Here is a 17,391-nt window from a genome sequence, read left to right on the forward strand (position 1 = left end):
GAGACGAATTGTTGATTGTTGGTGAGGAACTGGGCCTAGATGTACGCAAGGAAATGCTAAAATCAGAATTACTGAAGCAAATTTCCGAGCAGGCCAGTGAGGAAGAAATTGAAATGGAGTTGGAACTTCTGAAAAAAAGAGAAGTACGGGACAGAGAAGAACGGGACAGAGAGAGAGAGAGGAACGCGAGTTAAGAAAAATGCAACTGGAACTTGAAAGCAAACGTTTGGAGTTGTCTCAAAGAAGTGAAGGGGCTCTGGGACGATCAAGTGAGGCAGAATCATACTGCATGGACTGGCTATTAAAGCCATTTGAGGTCGGGACCGACATAGGCTTGTTCCTAAGCAATATTGAAAGGACTTGCGAGAAGATGAACTTCGGTCAGGGTACATGGCCACATCGGTTGCTGTCTATGTGTGTGTCTATGCTGTCTCTAAGCGGCGGAAGTAATCGCCAGACTCTGTGCACAGGATGCATATGATTATGCGAAAGTTAAGGCTAGTCTCCTGAAGAAATACCGCCTTTCAGCTGAAGCTTTTCGGCAAAGGTTTAGGAGCACAGGCAGGAAAGATAGCGAGGGGTATCAGGAGTTTGCATACGGCTTAAAGGCCAACCTAGTCGAGTGGCTGAAAAGCGCGGAAGCGTACGACAGCAGAGACATGATCATTGAATGCATGTGTCTAGAGCAGTTTTACAAAAGCACCCCCCAAGCTGTGAAACTGTGGGTGCAAGAGAGAGGGAATGTAAACACTGTGGAAAGGGCGGCTGAATTAGCCGAAGAGTACGCAACGCGTAGAAAGTTGAACGCCGAGGACGGAAATTGGGACGGTCGAAGTGGACCGCGGAAACCATTTCCATTCAAAAATGGTTCGCAGACTAGACGACCGGAGCCTGTAGACGTGGAGGAAAAGCCCTCAGAAAAGAGCGAGGAGAAATCAAACGGGGAAACGCTACCAAAAGAGCAGAAAAGAAAATTCGAATCTTTCAGACCAATCCGCTGCTCTAAATGCCACAAACTGGGACATATACCTATAAACTGCGGGAAGCCTAGCGTAGTTTTCTCCTACGTGGAGGAAAAAGGCGAGAATATGGAACTTTTAAGCCCATATCTTCACGACCTGCAAGTTAATGGCAAACCATGCCTGGTGCTAAGAGACAGTGCCGCCACGATGGACATTGTCCATCCGTCTGAAAGTGCTCAATCTGAAAGTGCTCAATCCCTCTGAAAGTGCTCATCTCCAGTAGTAGAGGCGCTTTTGACAGTATTTGCACGAGTTGGGTTTGGAGCCGAAATTCAGGTGGATCAAGGATAAGTATTCACCAGCGCACTTCCACATTCTTGCAAAAGTGCGGGGTAAAGTTAATACATAGTTCCGTCTATCACCCTCAGTCAAACAGTGCAGAGAGGTGGCATTCAGTGCTTAAGCGAGTTTTGCGTGCGCTCTGTTACTAGCACAAGGAGGACTGGCAGAACTGTCTGTTGGCAACTTTGTTTGCTTTGCGAACGGTTCCACATGAAGCGACAGGGTTCTTGCCAGCAGAACTGGTGAATGGCAGGACACTCCGTTTTCCTCAGAGAATGTTAAGAGAGATGTGGGAGGAAAACGGGGAGAGTCCAACAGTGGTTAAATACGTGCTAAATCTGCTGGCACGGCAAAGCGCAACCCAAGAGCTAGTCGAAAAGAACATGGGTGTGGCGCAAAAGAACGCCAAATTCTATTACGACAAGAATGCGAGGCTTCGTACGTTTAACGCCGGAGAACAGGTAATGATCCTCAAACCTTCAAGAAAGAACAAGCTTGAAGTTCACTGGGACGGGCCCGTTAAAGTGTTGCACAAGCTTTCAGATACTAACTATGCTCTGAAAATGCCCGGTCGCAGGAAGGAGGGGAGGATATATCACTACGATTTGATGAAGCAGTGTGTAGAGCGGAGCGGAGTTGTTAACTATACCATCAAAGTGCAGGATGACACTAGTACCAAGTTTAAGGAGTATAAGGCGACCTCCAACTCTGAAATCGGCCTAGAAGAAGTAGTAAAACATTCGGTAAGCTCGCACGCTCTTAGACCCGAGCAGCTAGATGAGCTAAAAAGGGTGTTAAGGGAATATATCGACAGATTCAGCGATCGGCCAGGTAGAACCGAACTAATAACGCATGAAATAGAGCTGACATCAACCGAACCCGTAAGATCAAAGCCTTACAGGGTGTCTCCAAGACAGAGAATGACTATGGAGGCAGAGATACAGCGCATGCTAGAGTTGGGAGTTATTGAGCACGCTGAGAGTGACTACACGTCACCGCTAATACTGGTAGAAACCCCTAACAAGGACCCTCGTCCGTGTGTTGACTACAGGAAGTTAAATGCCATCACTAAGGATCAGCTGTACCAGATACGCAACATTGAGGAACGAATTGAAAGAGTTAGCGCTGCTAAATACATTTCAACTATAGATCTCGTGCGGGGTATGGCAAGTTCCCCTTTCAGAAAGTACCAGCCGCTATGCCGCATTCATCTCACCTGTAGGCACTTTTCGCCCTCTCGCACTCAGCTTCGGGTTGAAGAACGCGCCGTTTAGCCTCTCTAAGTTAATGGATATTGTCCTAAAAGACTTGCAGGAGTTCGCCTTGCCATATCTTGATGATGTAGCAATTTTTTCAGACAGCTGGGAACAACACGTACCGCACCTCAAACAGGTGTTCTCACGGTTGAGGGAAGCCGGCTTAACGATGAAAGCGGTAAAGTGTAGATATGGTTGTTCGCAGGTTACTTATCTGGGCCATGTTGTCGGCCAGGGCACGAGACGGCCGGCCGAGCTGAAAATAGCTACGATTGGAGAATTTTCCCAGCCGCGAACGAAACCAGACCTTCGTTCATTTTTGGGACTTGTGGGGTACTATCAACGGTACATTTCGAATTACTCGCAAATGGCAAGTCCATTAACGGACGCCCTCCAAAAGGGAGCACCGCGTGGCGTACACTGGGATAAGGACAAAGAGAACGCTTTCCAAAGTTTGAGAACGCTATTGGTTTCTCGTCCTGTGCTTCGCGCGCTAGACTACACGAAGGAATTCATAGTTCAATGCGACGCAAGCGACGGAGGTATGGGCGTGGTACTTAGTCAGGTCGGCGACGAAACGAGGAGCATCCTATCCTCTATGCCAGCCGTAAACTAAATGTAAGAGAGGAAGCCTACAGCGCTTCAGAGAAGGAATGCGCTTCTTTAGTTAGGGCCGCCCAGAAGTTGTCGTGTTACTTGTACGGAGCGAAGTTCATCTTCGAGACCGACCACTGTCCTCTGACGTGGCTCAATCAAATGTCACGCAAAAATGGCCGCTTGCTCCGATGGAGTCTCGCTCTCCAAAAGTATAACTTCTCCGTTAGTTATAAGAAAGGAAAGTTGCATAGCAATGCGGATGGTTTGAGCAGGTTAATTTGAATTCTGCGTTTAAGGGTCCCGCCTAAATTTTAGGGTTACTATTGTAATTTTGTTAAGCCAAGAATATCTCCTCTCATTTAGCAGGATTCCCTCCATGATTGCTGAATTTGTCAGCACGAAATTGCTTCAAAAATTGACATAGCGAAATGCAGCATTTCTTGTTTCTGCACTTATGTTTTCTTTGAAGCCTAGCGGGTCTAAACTAAGATCCAAGGTACGTCATCTCGGCTCAAAGCCGTGTTGTGGGGTTCGTTTTACAGTTGCCTGTCCTTGTTGGATGTTTTGGGGCGGTGGCATCATTACACAAGTGGTCGGTTCGAGCCAAGGCATCACCCCCTGGCCACCAGCCGTTCTCTTCCTGCCCAGCGGTTGTCAGCGCTGGACAGTCGAGATTTTCCGGGCCATGGAGGCGCTGTTAAGAACGGCCCGCTGAGGTGCAAGTTTTGCCAGCCAGTTGCAACAGCGGTGTCAACTTTTCCTGGAACACCAGCGCAAACCTCCAGCGACGGCGTCACTAAATCGACTGTGTGTGGAGAACAATACGCGCGCCCTCGACTCTCCGTTGCTGGAGCCAACATGAGTTCGACGAAGCATGCTTTATGCCTCAACCCGCCACCGCCGATCTGGTCTGCTGTGAACAAGGGAGTTCCCGAGGGAACGTAGTTCGAGGCCCCTTCTTACGCGCCGTTCAAGGCGCAAGGCAATGGGCAACCCGCGGCCGCGCTGCGGGGGTCAGCTCAGGGAATAAAAGACGCCTTTCCTGACGTAATCCCCGAGTTCTACGAAGGCCGTCTGACGTCGGTTGAGGACCGTGAACCTGTGCGGAAGTGCGTTTGTGTCCCTCGCTCAGAGAGGCGACTCGTTTACGATGACTGATGGAACGTTTTCCTCACCTTGGGATCCAGGGACGACCAAGTGTTTATAAACCGCTGTTGTGCGGCTGCTCAGTGTACTTTCTCTCGCAGTCATGCTAGACTGATGAACTGCAACGTCCTTATGTAGATACTGTAAATATACCCATATTCCTCGTTCTGGATGAGAAGCAGTCCTTCCCGTCAGCAACGTCCTCAGCGTGGATAAGTTGGACGACGGCATGGGCCAGCTACCTTCTAATTCATGCCCGACTCCAATCTTGACAACTGGTTACGAACGGTGGGATTGAGCCCCCAATCCTCACAACGTGCGTCTTTATGCTAAATAAAAGACCCGTTTTATAAATGAATAAACATTTTGCAGAACTGAAAAATGTGAGCGCGTAGTGTTACTGAACGTCGGCGCTTTTGTCAGTTCTGGATGCTTCGCGAAAATGATTAGACGCAAGAAAAAATCAACTGGTCTTACAATGTCAAGAACGCTGCTTGCATTAAAAGTAACGTGCCACGAACAGCCTCTAATGGCTGCTTGGTTAACTCGATTAACTCGGTCAATGAAACGAACGACTGCGTGCTCAGGCGATCTTCCCGTGTCCTATATTCTAGGACCGAGATGAATTGAACTTCATTTGTAGCAGTATGCTACAGATTTGTCTGTATATATTAACGTCCACCTATCAATAAATTCAACTCGTCATAGCAGACTTGCACCGAATTTATTACGGTAATCATTGCTCTTTCCGTGGCACAAGGTCCGCGGCCTCGTGACGAGTCGCTGCCGTAGCTCTGGAGCGCTTCCGCTCGCGGACGCAGGCGGACGACTTCAAGAGCGACGTCGACACGCCCTCGTGGGCGCAACTCGGCGACGTCGCGCGCCTTGCGAACGAGCTCAACTGCAGCGCGGAATTTCTGCCCAACGTGCGCGAGATCATTGCCTTGGGTCTCGCCTGGCACTCGCTGAATGCCTCGGCCGGGCTCTCCAGCCACAACGACCACCGACGTCGCCGTGCCTCCCTGGTCCCTCTCCTGGCCATCAGGGACGAGCGTGGCGAGGAGCACCTGTACAACGCGGACCAGCTGTTCTTCCTCACGTACTGTCGGACCAGGTGCGCTCGCAGCGCGGATAGCCTTAGATTTCGGCGAACAGCCGCTTTCGGTTCGTAGCCTGCGGTCGCAACTACTCACGTTTGCCTTGGTATGGAGTCGCGGCATAGCATTGAATGTTTCTACTAACGACGCCAAGAGAAAAGAACGATGATGACTGTAACCCTTCTACACAACGAAAAAAAAAAAAAGTCATGAGTCATTTTAGCACAGAGGGGAATTCACAACATATGAGAAGCGAGAGGCGTACCACCAGGTTATTGGACGAGAAGTTTAATCACTTGCTGTGCTTCGTTGCTCTTAACTTGTGTTCTTTATCGCATTAGAAAGCACTTAGCGAAATAATAACTGGCGCATGTACTTCTGACAAATATTTCAGTTATTTTAATGGTATAGTTATTTTAATGGTATAGCGCATGACCTGTCGATGGTAAATAACCGTAACCTGTCAATGTTTCTAATAAAACTGGCCTGAAGCAACGCTGCTACGGTGCCTTGATGTCTTCCTCGGCTGCTGCTCCGTACAGAGTGGACACAACCATGACATCTACTACAGCATTGGCCACGCGAATCGCGGTCGCCGTATAGTAGACGCCTTTGGCGGGCGCCGTATAGGGACGCGTTGCCGGCGCTCGTGTGTCTTGAAAGCGGTCTGCGACGTGGCTAAAGTGCGCGCCCGCGCGGGCATCTTCAAAGCGATCTGCGATGTTTGCAGAGTACGCGTATAGTGCCGGCAGCTTCGTATACGCTGTGCTTTCGACGTTTCGTACGCGTTGAAGAGACACATGCACGGAGGTCGATTGGCTCGCGGCTGCTGCCGCGATTTGTAACTCCAGCGTTTTCACAGACAGTTTCCGTTGTCATCGAGCGACGTGTGTTCATGTTTACCTGCGCGCGTGACACCGTGCTGGTTATAATGAAGTTAAAACACGTTGACGGGCTAGTTGCTTTGAATCCATGATAGAATGTGTAAGCGCGACTGAACGAGGACGTAGAAAGAAGCAGGCACATAAAGACAGCGCTGTCTCCCTGTGTCTGCTTCTTTTTACGTCCTCGTTGAGTCACGCTTACATATTGTATCATGGTTAATTAAGTTAGTAAGCGAATGTTTAGAAGTTAACACGGCCGATAAAACAACTATCATTACTTCGTACAGCTATCTACTAACTTGCTATTGCAATCGGTGCTTCGCCTTTCGGGCGGAACTGCGATTTTTTTAGTAGATTGTTGCTATGTGATGCGCCTAGCACGCCATATGCGTCTCAAGCACCAGCTTGCACGAGTTTATTACACGTTTTTCAGGCGTGCATCCGTGGTCTAAGATGTGTGACATTCATGCACGATATTCTTTTTCTTCGACAAGAAGTGTCGAGATTTCATTTTCTTTGAGGGCAGAGAAATGACTTTCTCAATACACTCATTCAGATTACGCTAGAAAATTATCTTCGTAATTTTGTTCCTTTATCGACTGGTGGCATATCTGTACACTCTAAAAATTTTCACACTCTTATGGGTGTAATGCGGGTGTATTAATCTTTTCACCCTTGTAAACACCCTTGAAACACCCTTTTTTAGCGGAAAAGGGTGTTCAACAAGAAAACACCCTTGGAACCCTATTGAAAAAATATGTATGAGAATTGTACGAGAACTTCTCTACGCTATTATTGCTCCGTAGACTCTACGATGTCGTATGTCACATGTGTACGAGAGGACATCGTTACTGAACGAGATCGTTCTCGTATGGGTACATTAAACGAGATTATTCTCGCATAGCTATGCTTGACGAGATAGTTCTCGCACGTCTATGCTCAACGATATCGTTCTCGTTTGTGTATGCTACATGAAAATATTCTCGTTCAGCTATGCAAAATGACACTATTCTTGTTTAGCTGCATTCTACAAGTGTTCTCATTTGTGTTGAATGAGTTTTGTTCATGCAATATTTTTGGTGAAGTTCCACACAGTAACATCTACTGCCAACATTACAGCGAGTTAATTTCTATCATGTGAGTCGGCCGATGTGCCAGCTCGGAGACAAAGAGGACACTTTTTAGGGCCCACAATTAACACAAACCATCTTTATTTTGCATCCCGAAGCATGGTGGCCAGGTGCTTGTTCAGGTCCTTCAGCCTCCTTGCCTCTGTATCCACGGTGCTTGGCGTTTTTGAAACAAAGTGCTCGTATGCCTCTGCAAAAAAATGTAAACAAAGCAGCCGGCACTGTTAGATTCTAACAAGCCATTGGAACTGACATGCACAATAGGTGGCTCCACTGCATAACTGAATGGGCTGGTTCTTGCATGATATTGAGTAAAGCGTGAAAATCTCACAGAGAAACAGGAAATAGAAAACACGGAGGCTTATGAGTTTTTTACCTATGTAAATTGATATTTCAACATTAACCACAGCAGTTGAAAGCAAGTGCTCGTCCTCGCATTGTCTTGTTCCTGTCTCTGTTAAATGTTCGTGTTTTACAAACAATATAAATGGCTGCAGAATTGCAATACCAGACCACAGAAATAGTCTAATACTTTTCCACAAGTATTTTACATTAAATGAACAAGTATAACAAGCTCATGCAAGTGAATACACAGATAGCACAGCTCTTTGCTACCGCACTGCGGAATATGCAGACGGAAAACACTGCATAGATGCCAGTGCAGAATTGTTTATAGGAACGATTAATGCACCTTAAATACCACTATAGAAACTAAATGATAGTTTTTGTTAGCGAGCTAGAGCACAGCACTTAATATACGCATACAGCTATGCATGCCCCTGATGTGTAGATGTGAACTGTGTCGGCCCATATGAGAGATCACCTCAATACAACCCGATCTTACCCAGGCAAACGTGCTGTCCGTTTTGGCTTGGTTTACCCACATCCACTTACTAGCACAAATAAATAACCCATTTCGATTGTGAACCTACGAAAGATGAAAATTGCAAGAGATTAGTTACTCATATACAAAAATAGCATATGTGCTCTCAGAAAAAGTATCTTTTCCCTAAATAATGGATAAAAAAGGTAACAGTTATTGAGGGAAACTAGGTTGCCAGACACAGTGATGGCACTCAAGGATAAAACTAAGATATATGCAAAAGGTTCAAAGTTTACATCCTGGCTGTAGGAAAGCCCTAGTCAATGAAGCTTCACTGATAATGGGCCAGGGACAATTCTAGCTCAGAGGATTCACCACATTTAATCCCACAGTCAGCGACAAGCACCTTTTGTACGGGATATACTAGATTTTCTTTACATTTGAGAAGAAGTTTAGGGAAGCAGATGGGAACAGTAGAAAACCACAGTAAAACTTCTTGCATCCTTAAGGAGCTGCTTTGTCCGAGCTAGAAATTTTACCCTTGAGGCTGAAAAAAGTTCTTGCAGTAACCCAGTGAGCTCAAATTACACATGCGGTGAAAGAAGGGGTGTATACAGTAAAAGCTCATTCATTGAAATTTCCCAGGACTGGAACAAAATTCTGAATTAACGGAATGTTGAATTATTAAGGGTATGAAAATAAGAAACAAACGTTCACACAAACACACTTTTATACTGAATTAATCCAGAAATCCTGTTTCTATTTCACACATAAGCAGTATGGGAGCTGCAAATGTCAATTCACGACTGATTATACTGCTTGTAGTGGCAAGCGTGTTGAGGAAGTACTCCTTTGCAGTGCAGTCATAGCACAAGACTTGGTCACATCTTTATCAGAAACGTGCTATTCACTACCACGGGTCCATCCCGATAATTTTTTCACCATTGAGCTGGCTGTAACAGATTGTTCTACAAACTCAATGTAACTGGCTGATTGGATGCCAGCGTGCAGGCCACAGTACAATTATTGTCCTCGATAGCCATCATGTTTGTGAGACTGCGTGCATTGCACCAAGTCACAATGAAAGTGCTACTTGCCACAGTTGACCGCTGCAAACGAAACCGTGGTCATGATCATCACGACTACAGAGTGTGACTATGCAGTTCTGAAAGGCGCCAGCCGCGGGGCGCGGCTGGCGACGTAGGCGCGGAGTAGGTCAATCGCGCGCGCCGGTAACCGAACGAACACGCCGAACAACCACCTCCGATCGCACCCCAGCATTCGTAGTAGCCATGCCACGTGTCGCATTCGCAGTTGTGCGAGCAACATGCGTTGCCTATTAATCTGTTCTTGCCCCTTCGCTTCTCACTTGATATTGCTGGGAAAGCAGTCAAACTGGATAGTTGTTAGACACTGGCGGTCATCTCCTTACCTTCCTTTTTTCTTGGTGAAAGAGTTCTAGTTTAAGGCCTAAACAAGCTCCATGGCAGTTTGCATTTAAGGAGTGTAAGCATCCTCTGAAAACATGTACATGAGGAACACTGCCGAAAGAGCACTTTAAAAAAAGAACACGAGTGTATTTATCACCAAGGCCAACCCTTGTGTCTTCTTAAATATTTATCAAAAGTCAAACTCAAAACTGATACTAAGGTGCAAGGTGTCCATATCATATTACCTTGTGAAAGCACCGTGGTGCCTGGATATTGTGGGACCAACTCGGACGTGGAGATCAGCACTGATCAGCAACACTGCAGTCTGCTTACAGCTTTTCTGCAGGCCCAGCCACACCTGCATTAAAACAAGTGAGCTTGGTGTCACAAGAGTACTGTATTTACCCGCATAATGATCAGACTTTTTTGTAAAAAAAATGATCACAAATTCAGATGTGTGATCATTACGCCGGTTAAATTTCCCGCAAAAAGAATTTTTTTATCCCGCGTTTGCTGCGGGATGGCAACAGGTCAACAAATAGGTGGCTGCCACTGAGTGTAGTGCGGAACACGAAAACAAAAATGGCGGCCGGCGCAGCAAGCTGAACACACCAAATGCGCCGAATGCGATTTTTTTTTTCTCGTGAGTACGTTACATGCATTGAAACAGTTTCTTCCGTATCCGGAATGAATAATATCATTAATATCAGTAAGTCTATGGCAATAACGTAGCCGTGTCCACTATGAGGGGGCAGAAACAGATGGGTGCGCTTAGCTGCCAGTGACAGACACGGCGGGCATGCTGCGGAAACTGCGGCATTTGTCTTCACTACTATATTAATACAGCACGTTTCCGCTAAGGGTGGGCGAATATCTTAGCTGTATTACAAGTGTTACAAGATTTGTTGCGTGCCCACGAGTGCAGATGAGAAGAATCGAAAGGTGCCTTTTTTGTTGTTCTTGACCACAACCATTACAAAGCCTACACATAATAAAGGCAATTTTGGTTGTAGCTTTTTTGTCATGGAAGTGCGGAAAGTGATGAAAGGAATGAAATCGGGCATCTGCTTAAGAATGTTTGGTGCGTGCAGACTGCTTGGTTTGTCTTGAAGAGTTGTTCGCGTAGCATTCGACAGATGGTAAGCGCGATCATTAATAGCTAGACTTGGCACATGACAGATCGCTGCGGCAAGTTCGGAGTGTGATCAACACAGGAAATTAAAAAAAATCGAATTTGGACGACAAAATTCAGGGCTGTGATCATTACGTGAGTGCGATCATTATGCGAGTAAATACGGTAAATATAGAAAGTAACACTGTGAACAAAGCAATACTTTTTAGGTAAAAATAAGGATGAAATGCTGATATTCGCCCATAGAAAGCTTTAAGTAACAAAGCTTGCAAGATAAGAAAAATGCAATGTATGGGCCATCTGTACAAGAACATTAATCGAAGGTCCCTTCATTTTTTTAGTCCCTTCTCCTCATGCATAGATGGCAGTCGGGTTAAGTAAACTGGGCCAGATTACCACATAGTGTAAGCAAAGGTGGTCACTTTGTGGGCCAATTATGATACCATAGCACGACACGCATCCCTACAGTCGTTTTAATGTGTTCTGTAATGCTAGCCATCTTGTAGGCCCTACAGTGTCAAAGCATCCATAACCCGAACAGCGTTACCCAGTAGGGATAACCAATAAGTGTGCACAGCAGCACAACTCAGCATATCTATCAGGAGGCTTTCGTTACACTTTTACAACTCTCCTCCTATGGCTTCATCCCAATTTTTGTCAATACAAGCTTGAAGCATCTGCACAAGCTGAATGCACCAGGGCACCATAAGAAATACCACATCTTTCTAACCAATTCCATGTTTAATATAAGACTGGCAAGTTCACTATCATGGGTAGAACAAACCAAATTGTTCTGGAATCAAGTAATCTTCCACTACCTGTGAAAAAAAAGCACGCAAGAAAGAGTACGTAGAGCACAGGGGTGTTGATGGATATTAAATATCACTGTCGTGCAGTAGACACTACGTCGGCAAAACAGGCCAATGTATAAATGACTGGATTTGCAACCATGTTAACTGAATGCTCAGGTCATTTCGTGGTCACTTGGTAGTGCAAAGCTCACTTACATTATTTTGTTTGAAAACTGTGCAACCGTGGCAATGTATAAGGACCATAGCGCTGGCGAAATTCGTTAAGATTTCCTGATATGTGTGACAGGGAATCTGCAAGTTGGCTCCACCTCCAGTGGACTATCATACAGCAAGACTGCTTATTTATCATTGTAAAACAAGCGTCATAGTAGCCATGCCATGTGTCCTTTTCGCGGTTGTGTGAGCAACATGCATTTTCGATTTATCTGTTCTTGCCCTTTCACCTCTCGCTTTATAGTGCTGTGCAAGCAGTAAAACTGGATGGTTGTTAGACTTATGTCCTGTCACTTCCTCACCTTTCTTATGAATTGTGCATTAAATAAGGCTTTTCTTTTGGTGAAAGAGTGCTACATTAAGGCATAAACAAGTTCCATGGCGGTTTGCATTTAAGCATCTTCTGAAAACATGTACATGAGGAACACTGCAAGAAGAACGCTTTAAAAAAGAACACGAGTGTATTTATCACCAAGGCCAACCCTTGTGTCTTAGCATATTTCTCAATACTGATACTGACGTGCAAGGTGTCTATATCATATTACCTTGTCAATGAAGCAAAGCACAGTGGCGCCCGGACGTTGTGAGGCCAACTCAGACGTAGAGATCAGCACCAGCACTGATCAGCAACACAGTAGTGTGCTTACACTCTTTCTGCAGGCCCAGCCACATCTGCATTAAAACAAGTGAGCTTATTCTCACAAGAGTATAATATAAAAAGTGACACTATGAACAAAGTAATTCTTATTACGTATAAATAGGAATGAAATGCTGATATACGCCCATAGAAAGCTTTGAGTTAACAAAGCCTGCAAGATACGAAAAGCGCAATGTATGAGCCATCTGTGCAAAAACATTAATCGAAGGTCCCTTTTTTTCGCTTCTGTCCTCCTCGTGCATAGATGGCAGACAGGTTAAGTAAACTGGACCAGACTGCCCTGTAGGGTAAGCAAAGGTGGTCACTTCTTCGGGGAGCAGCCTATAGGCTGCTTCTTGAAAGAGTATTAGAAAATGCGAATAATGCATGTATGCATTATTCACAAGAGGCCTTGTTTCTCTGAGAATGCCACAGCCAATCACATATTTCAAATTGACCATTTTAAAATGCATGCAAAGTACAGCATGGCTTTGAGGGTACCCCAGACTACTGAAATTCACATCAGCCAAGTTCAGCAGACAACACCATAATTAAGCCTCCAGAAGTTGTGCATTTTACTGCAAGTTAACAGAATAATGAGGAAGAGAAGGTGAGGGAGATGGTGCCACTATAGCATAGTTCAAGCTCTATCCCACATCATGTGCAGAAGGGCAAAGAATGCCCAGCTTTCGGTTATACTCGCACCTGTGACCACTGCACCATGTTGACTGACATGCGTAACAAGCAGTTTGTGATACCACGTTATTACATCCTGCAACTGACGTGACATCAGAGATCAGCTTCAAGCTTCACGCTATGCTATACTAGGGACAGATAATGAACTGGCTACATTAAAATCTAAAGCAAAAGTGTTGAACATTGTTTGCCAAACCTGCCAGCCTCTGCACTTCATATTTTGCAAAAATTCTAGACAGAAATCCTGTGTTGGAAAGACAGCATGCACTTTCCTAAAGCTTGCTCTCAGCGCCCACATTTTTCTATGCATACATTATTAACCACTATTTACCTTGACACGCTGTACACAAACAGCACACTTGGAAAAGCAGAAACTAATCGGGAAAGTTGGCAGGTACCAAATACACAAATAGAACCTAGAAAACATAAATGGCTGTGACCGTTTTGTACGTACCTTGTCAAAGCAGGCAGATCAGATGCTTTGTCGTGCTGTTCAGGCTGCATAGTGCCGCAGTCTCCTTTGTGGTGCAGAGATGCCTCCGTCTCAGTAAATTGTGACATTCCTAAACAATAAATGTTCAGCTTATTGTAATCACTGCTGAATCTGCAAACTTGTGATTTAACAACATCGCGTCAAATTGTGGAAAGCTCTCGTACAGCCAGCTACAAGAAGCTGCATCCGCTTAGACAAATAAATATTTCATTCTTACATCACAGGCGGTTATTAAACGTGTCAAAGGCACGAAAACAAACAGAACACTAAACACAAGAAATACAGGTTGTCTTGGCGACAATCTATAAGCATCAAAGTTTGCATACAAGCTAAAATCTTCTCACGAGTCAGATCATTTGGATGCCGTCGCGCGTTGGCGTTAGCTGTGAAAACATTTGCACAACACATCAACGTACTTCTAGAATTGTCTATACGATTTCTTGCTGAGGAATTACGTACAGAAGCAGTGACATTCCCTGCTTGAATTTTTGTGCCCGTTCAGACCAAGCGATGCCGCGGCGCTAGCATACTTCATAACAAAAAGAAAATAAACAATAGATGAAGCTCTTAACAACATCAATCTCGGGGTAATTTTCGTGAAACGTTTTCCTAAATGTGCACTACGATATCGAACGAACATTAGGGAATCACTGTCACTGTTTTTGTAGCTGTACTAATCATCTTCTGCTGCGCATGACAAGGTACACTACATGAACCATAAGAATGCGCTAGGCGCCGGACTTACCTTCTGAGGCGAGCGCTCCTTCGTGTCCGTTCACGCCGCATCGACTGCACCAACAGTCCGTCCAACGTAGTGTTGAATTGCGGTGAACTACAGTACGCGATAGCACAACTATCAACACATTCTTCCGTGCACTGTGAGCCGATGCGGGAGCGGCGAGAGTACAACACTTCTCATGAGCCGGGCACAAAGAAAGCGCGTGTGGACCGCACTACGATAATCAACAACGGCGCACAGCAAGAAACATACAGCGAGCTAATAGCATTGCACAGGACCCAGGGCTTAGTGATCGTTAATTCGCACAAAAAATGAGCACATGTTCTCTACGCACCGCGTAAATATGATCAAACGATCAGTACCACATCGACCGCCCGGGCCGCCGCAACAACGTTTATAGATCCTCTTTAAGTACCCCAACTCCTAGCCTATGCGCACCATTTAGCCCGCTACCGTTCACGCCACCGCAGCGCTGCCATCGACCTCCGCGCCAAGCGTCCAAGCGTCGTCTGCTATAGCCTGGCACGGTTATAGGTGCTTGTCGCGGCACTCGGCATTTACATGGTGCTCGCTGAATAAAGCAGCCGTTATTTCTTTCTGTTGTTGTTTAAGCTGAAGTATAATATTTTACAGACACCATACCTGGGGGTACAGGTCCGAAGAAAGGAATGAGATGAAAAAAAAGTGGGCCTACAAACCAAAGTGCGCACGCAATGTTAACGCTCGGTGACCCACACTTCGCCGGTACTGGCGTCTCCGTGAGCGCAAAACTTGAACCGGACGCAAAAGACCTCGACCGCCAGCCACGTGCACGAGGACAGTGACAAGGCACACGCAGTGAGAAAATAAAATCGGCTACAGCACAAGAAGCGCAAACACCCGCAACTAACCTGCACATGTCAGCAGAGCAGCACCGCTCACTTGGTGCAGAGCTCGACCGCAGCGCCCTCACAGTCCCAGCAACAAGTCGCGCCTTGCTCGAAAGGAAGAGTCGTGTAACTGAGAAAGTAATTATAGGTCTCGGTCCGAAATGAGGGGAAATGACGTCTTTTGTTTACTTCGCCGTCTGTGGTTCCGGTAACCGTGATCGCATGGGTAGCGTGGGTAGTACAGGCGTATTATTTCAATGTTCTTGCGTGTTTTAGGCGACCTTTTTCAACAACTTTGCTGACATTGCTTTCAACAGCGAGGACAACCTGTGGAGCAGCCCTATCAATCGGACAGGGCCGTAAAATCTGTTTGGAGTTCGCAGCACATCGTCGTTTGGTTTGTGAATGTTAGAAGGTGTTCGTGATTCTCAGCGGCGTAATCGACGACAGATTTGGCGTCGAGTGGTGTACACTTTGTTCAGGCTTGTTGTGCGCCGTTCTACGGATGTGTACTGTGGTGTTGTTTGTGCTTCGGGAAATGGTGCCACGCCGGCGGGATTTGCTTTCTTGTAAAAACGTCCGTACCGTCTTCGGCGAGTGCTTTCGGAAACTGCTCGCCTTTTGTGCTTGTGTGTGTGCGTGTGCGCGCACGCGCGCGCTTCTGATATGCGTCGAACGCGTAGGAACGTCCGTACAGTCTTTCGTGAGCGCTTTCGGAAACTGCTCGCATTCTGTCTGTGTGCGCGCGCTTGACATTCGTCGTTATTGCGATTTGCAAAGGTGTTTTTCATTTGGTGACTGCGTCCGCGAACGCCAGGATGTGATACGCGTTCGTCATTTAAAGACCCTGCTTCAGTGTAGGGTCACTTACATTTTGGTTGCTTGGAGGTCAGCTTTCAACACATGGCAAGGCATTCCAGTGCGCTTAACCATCATTGGCACACGAACTGCTTTGTCATTTCTCCTTTAAATTTAAATTCAGTTTTGTGTAGTATGTAGGCAGATAATGGTCACCAAGTTGCGACGCTCATCTCGTTTTTTGCCACTGCTGTGCACATATGAGTATTTTTTACTAGGTCAAGCCCTCTTAGCAAGTTGTGAAACACTTAGTGTAAATAATTTTTCACAGCAGTAACTGTGATCATGACCACGATTGATCACATGACTTTTTAGGGATTGTTATTGTTATTACCACATTTTCTTATTTATTTGTGACAAAGTGCGATGGATTTTGACTGCTATTTTGGCTATCTGTTCACCAACCTATTACACTGTTTTGTGGTTGTGCTTTTTATATTTATATGTGGGCATGCATGGCCAATCTCATGCCTACCTTCTACAATTTGACATAAACAGGCACTAACATGCTCTTAGCAGATTTGTATTTGACAGTATTGTGGTTGACGCACTTGGCTATTAGGAAAATGTGCAGGTTCAAGTTCACCCATTACTACCTCTGACTGATATCTCTGATGCAAAGCAATATTATTAGGATGTGACAAAGCGCATGCATAATTTGTCACTGCTCAAACTGCCTGCAATAAACTTTGCCAACTCGTCCTTGTTTGAAGTGTTTCCAATGTGCTATAATCGCATTGCCAGATTATTTTATTGCGTGCACAAACATATAGCATTTTATTATGAAACTTTGATGGTACCCGACTCCTATATTGCAATAAAATCTTAGGCAGATCTACTCTGAACAAAGGATTCATTCTTTGATGGTAGCTTTCGACAATATCATGGTGCTATCCAGTGCCTATTGGCTGGTCGAGGAATGCGTCATGCAAAGGCAGTAGTATCGCCATAAGTGTTCATCCGAGAATATGTCCCCAAGTGAAAATCATTGCATCAAAAGTACCGACAGCAGCTTTGATGGGGATGTATATGTGTTCGTTGCATGAAATTCCAGAAGTTGAACTCTGAACATCTTATTTGTTCTGTAGTTTATGCTGGTATATATGTGTCATGCACTACGACTTGAGTACACACACTTTGTATGCAATTCATAGTCATCCACAAAGATCAAGTTGCTCATACGACTACAGTGCGTACACATCACACACCACCTCACACACGTCATACATAATCTCGTCAGGTCTACGCAACTCATCGCACACATGTCATACAAGT

The 17,391-nt window shown here is 45.6% G+C and overlaps 1 long non-coding RNA gene across 2 annotated transcripts; it reads right to left on the reverse strand.

The window, feature by feature from the left end:
* Positions 1-7,478: 7,478 nt before the first annotated feature.
* Positions 7,479-13,699, reverse strand: LOC126540058 (uncharacterized). Of its 2 annotated transcripts, none has more exons than XR_007601455.3 (4): positions 13,612-13,699; positions 12,370-12,496; positions 9,913-10,025; positions 7,479-7,604 (listed from the first exon to the last, which is right to left on the reverse strand). It is a non-coding gene; the product is annotated as an uncharacterized lncRNA (long non-coding RNA). The 2 variants fall into 2 exon arrangements; XR_008614590.2 differs by lacking the exon at positions 7,479-7,604 and adding an exon at positions 8,258-8,342.
* Positions 13,700-17,391: the final 3,692 nt, after the last annotated feature.

Source organism: Dermacentor andersoni, chromosome 2, assembly GCF_023375885.2.
Source record: "Dermacentor andersoni chromosome 2, qqDerAnde1_hic_scaffold, whole genome shotgun sequence".
Lineage (NCBI taxonomy): Eukaryota > Metazoa > Arthropoda > Arachnida > Ixodida > Ixodidae > Dermacentor > Dermacentor andersoni.